Source organism: Marmota marmota, unplaced genomic scaffold (genome assembly GCF_001458135.2).
Source record: "Marmota marmota marmota unplaced genomic scaffold, marMar, whole genome shotgun sequence".
NCBI lineage: Eukaryota > Metazoa > Chordata > Mammalia > Rodentia > Sciuridae > Marmota > Marmota marmota.
The window spans coordinates 55,187,836-55,193,055 of record NW_025999968.1 but is presented as its reverse complement, the minus strand read 5'-3'; positions in this window follow the sequence as shown (position 1 = coordinate 55,193,055).

Here is a 5,220-nt window from a genome sequence, read left to right as displayed (position 1 = left end):
CTCTCTGGATATGCAGGAGGCCCTCCCTGGGTGTGGCAGACGCTGTCCCTGCAGCCTGGAATATGCTTCTATTCTCATGCGTCAGCCTTAGTCAAAGAGGAATTCATCCTCAAAACCCAGATCTGTCATTCATTGTTTTGTGGATAATTTCCTGATTAATTCTTTCCTCAGGAGACCTGATTGCTTCCTCCCTGCCCTCCTTTGGGATCTTCTAAACCATCTCTGAAGGCACATGTTGTGATGTTTTCTCATGAATTCTCAGATCTGTATCCTATAATCAACTAAAGCTTCTTCATCTTTATGTATTATCATTATTTGTTCAATGCTAGGGATCAAACCCCAGGGCCTCACGGGGGACAGGCAAGCGCACTACCACTGGTCTACACTTGCAGCACTCTTCTTCACATTTTTTTCTTGACCTCATATAGGAACCAGGACCCAACAGTTGCTTCACAGATATTCCTTCCACTGACTGGCCCTGACCTTGAACTGACATTACCATAGCATTTCATTTTCCTTCCATCATTCTTCCTTTGGTGGACTCCAGGGCTAGCTCCATCTAACTCCTGCTCTCTGGCTGTATTTTGCCCATTTGAGGCATGACTGAATAAGCCCAGGGAAAAACAGAGGGACCAGTAAGGGTGCCCGTATCAAGCACCCTGCACCCTTTCCCACACGACATGCTTCACCATGGACATACACTCTGGGGTGTCACTTCTTCCACAGACGTGGTGACCAGAACACAACCTCATGGGACCTACCAGAGAGTGGCCCAGAGCATCACACCCCATGATTAACATCGGGGTCTCCAGCTACCCTATAGCAGAACTGGTTACACAGCACTTCAATTGACATAAGTCAGAGATGACCTGGCTCTGTGTCACTACCATCTCTCCTATACAGATTAAAAACATGTCTTAAATGATTTTCCAGGTAAGGGCAAAGGTCATCTAGCTATAGAAAGTGTTCTCACTGTGAATCATCACCTAGGCCAGGTTGAGCAACACCAGGAGGACAGATAACCCAGAGCGGGGTAAGGCTAGGGCTGGGGATTCTCCCACGAGCACGCCAGAGCAGGTCTGCCCGTTGTCGAGATCAGCGAATATGTTCCAGACCAGTTGGCAGAGACTTGCTTTCCTGAGCCCCTGAGTCTATAAACAAGGGTCTTCCAGGAGCCTTCCCAAGCTCCAGGGCCAGAGTCCATTCAGAGTGGGTGACAGCTGCTCAGTCTTACAGTTGTTAATATTTTATCACCACTTCCCTTCCAAACTGAGAGGACATCTTACTAACCACCCTCAAATGACTTGTTTCAGTGAATCATGGCCAGTTAGTCTCCAGGTCCACAGGGAAGGAAACACGAGGAAATCTGGCCAATGCAGCCAGGTCACCACATGGACTCACAGAGGTGTGGGCGAGTGTCCCTGACTGTTCCCATTCTCCCATTTGGTCACACTTTGTGGACCAGACAGGACCTCACAAGTCTCAAGGATAAAAGCCCCAAATGCTGGAAAATGGTTCCGAGTGTTTTCCCAGGGTCTGGGATCCTCTGGGCTAAAAGTCAAAGAAAAGGACCATATGTGGGAGGAACCACATTCTAATATTAGTCTCCTGACTCTTATAAGAACTGAAACAAATGATCGTTTACTGGTATCTCACACCAAACCATCCTGGAGAAGAGAAACTGTCAGATGTTTCAACTCAACAGCTGCATATCAAAAATAGTATTTTAGACACTAGGAGCCCTGAATGCCAGAAGGCAGGCCAGTGTGCTGGGCGCTCTGATGTTTCTCGTTCCTGCAAGGAAAGAGGGTGGTACTGCTGGCCGTAGGCGAAGGTCGGTGCATTTCTATGTGCATGCATATGTACCATGCACACACAAGCACACACAAACCCACACACGCTTGCACATGAGCTATCACTCAAACATGGACAAACATTTTTTAAGGACATTATAAGCTAAGGAACCAGTTAATCACCTTCCAAAAATCCATTCAGAAAGATCCCGAAGGACTCCCTTTCTTCTAAAGCAACCCCTTAGGGAAGTTCAGAAGGAGAGAGGACCTCCCACACATAGCACACCACAGAGGCAATTCTCCCATAAATCAGGCAGAATGTGGTTGGCAATTTAAGAAACATGATTTCAGTACCCACCACGCCACAGGGACATCACACTGGTTTCATGTTGGCATCGCCAGGAGGGATGCCAAATCATTCTACCGCCACCGTCCACTCTGACTGGTCAGCATCCAGGACACATAGACTGCTAAATCTTTTGAACATTGTGCCCAGTTTTCATGGACTTGTGGTTGAGAAGTGGCACCATGAACCTAAGAACAAACAAAGGCCATTATGTTCCCCACCTGGAGAAATACAGCTGCCTCTTGGAGTGACTGGCTCTTCAGTGGACATTACATCCTTTAATTTACCTGGGTCATTGTCAAGCATTCTGCTCTGTGACTTCAATCTAGAAGCATGTTGTTTTTTTTCTCTGATCTTAAAAACTTGCTTTATTTTGTCTTCTAATTTGCTCATTGATTTAGTCTGTGTCCTGTTACTGTAATGAACTGCCTAAGGCGAGGTGCTTACAAAGAGAGGTTTATTTGGAGGCCAGAAGTCCAGACAGCATGGTGTTGACTCTAGTGAGGGCCCCTGAGCTGCCTCACCTCATGGTGGATGTCTCCACAGGGGCAGGGGGGCCTATGAGAGGGAGAGATGACACCACCCCACAGGAAGCCAGAGAGGGGCAGGGGGCGCTTCTATAACAACATCTTCATGAGAACCAGCACAGAATCCGATGGGAACTGCCTTCATCTTTCTCAAAGGCATGACCCCAGTGACTGGCACTAGGCTCCTCCTCTTAAAGGTCCCCTTACCTCTACATCGCCACACTGAGGACCAAGCTACCAACCCTCAGCTCAACACACTGAAAGCACATCTACACCACAACACTCAGTTATATTTATGGCTTAGAAAAAGTCTTCAGTTAACATCAGTCAAATAGATGATAGTTATTAAGAGTATTGCAAAGATTCTAAAAAATTATAAATTTATGGTTTCATGAAAACCTATTATGAAAATAGTTCTGAAACTCACTTAAGTTCTATTTCTCCAACAAAAAATGTTTTCAAAATGCAATTCTTGATCTTGGGAGGTTTCTTTGAAATCTAACTGTGAGTAATAGAATATAAAAATAATAATTGCAGCCAGGCTCAGTGGTGTACTTCAAGCTACTTTGAAGGCTGAGGCAGTAGGGTAGCAAGTTCTAGGCCAGCCTCTGTAATTTAGTGAGATCCTGTCTCAAAATAAAACAAACAAAAAGCTAAGGTATAGCCTTGTGGTAGAACATTTGCCTAGCATGTACAAAGCCCTGGGCTCAATCTCAAGTAGCATGCGTGCACATACACGCACGCACGCACGCGTGCGCGTGCACACATACACAAACACACACAAATCATAATCGTAATCATAATTGCTTAATCAATTGAAAAACTCATACAATAAGCAGTCTAGAGCTGGTATGGTGGTTAAATTTTCTAAAATACTCAAGGACCCAGCTATGTTCAGCTCTGTACTTCACAGGTACTAAAATATAATAATTTCCCTTAAAGTTCAGTATAATAACCAATGTTCCAGCCATCATATCTTTATTCCAAGTATTGGAAAAGGGAAAAAAGGAAAGAGAAAAAAACATCTAGAGCACCAGATTCTGCTATACAATACACAATTTGCAGGTGGCAGAGTGAAGGCTTTCGCTACTTACTTACAGCCCAGAATATGTAGAGAATGGATTAAAAGAGGAGCAATAATAATCTGCATTTCATTGGTCAGAACTTTTCCAAATCTGCTCGCATCTAACCTCAAAGGGTGCTGGGAAATGTAGCTTTTGTTGTTGCTGTTGTTATCTTAAAGTGATCTCAAGTCCAGCCAAACATCAAGTCTTCTATTACTACACGAGAACAAATCAGCTATCAGGAGATGACTGACCATTTCTTCAGCAAAGGCTACTCTTTCACAACATAACAGATTCTATCCTATTCACTCGAAGGTCTTCTTCCTTTTGGATTGAGCCACTGGGAATGAGGGATTTTATCATTTTGAATCTTCTAATTGAATCGATAATTTCATTTCTTCAATCAATAAATTTTGATGCAACCCAAGTGTTGATATGAATGCTGAAGCTTGGCTTGGCAGTAGGAATGGAACATGGCTCAGGGTTCCATGGAGTCACATGGAGAGACCAGCATTGAGCATGTGGGTGTAATAGCATGTGTCTTCCAGAAGGAACCGGGGTGTGGGTGGGGTTTGCACTTAGTCCTGAAGTGGGCTTGGAGATAGAGAAAGTCCTTGGCACTTTAGAGGGTCTGAGCAGTTTTCAATGTCCCTGGAGCACTGAGTTCAGAGGGGAGAATGTAGAGAAAGAAGGACCAAATGTGGAGGACCTCTCCGCCATCTTAGACACATACTTTCTTCTGGGCATACCTTCCTTATTGAACATAAGTCTATTGTGTTTGCTGTAAATAACCATTCCTAGCACCTGTTGAGTGTTGACTATGTACTTGGCATTATGATAAATTTGTCATATATATCAATAAACTCCAAGGGACAGATAGTCCCCACTCTCTATAAATGAGAAACCTGAAGCCCAAAGCATTTAAGAAACGTTTTCAAGCTCATTCAGTCAACATGAGGGTGACACCAAATGAGCCCAGATGCCACACTTACTTCTCAGCCAAGACTCCAAGGACACCAGATTGGGTGAGATCAAGGCTAGAGGTGAGCAGGCAGCAGTGACTAAGTGTGTAAACAAAGTTTTGTTTTGTTAACTTTCACAATCATTTCTACTGCTGATCCTTGAGGAGGTCCTGGCTCTGACCTGCTTCTCACTCTGGTTCCGTGACAGGCTGATTTCTCCTGCAGAGGCCACGGGTTCAGTGTGGAATGGAGGTTGCTCCCACCTGTACCAGTTCCACACCCCTCCTGCCAGACTGCAGGCTCATAGACCTGTCTTGTCTGACCTGTGGGTCACAGATGGGTCTGAACTGACCAGGAGAATCCTGGCCCTGTCAGCACCAGCTCCACCTCTGCCTCCCTGAGCATTAGTGATTCCCAGTAAACCAAAAAAGAGGGAGTCACTGACCCTGTATGGGTAGAGGAAGGAGCCCTAATGCCATTCTCTCTCTCTCTCTCTCTCTCTCTCTCTCTCACTCTCTCTCTCTCTCT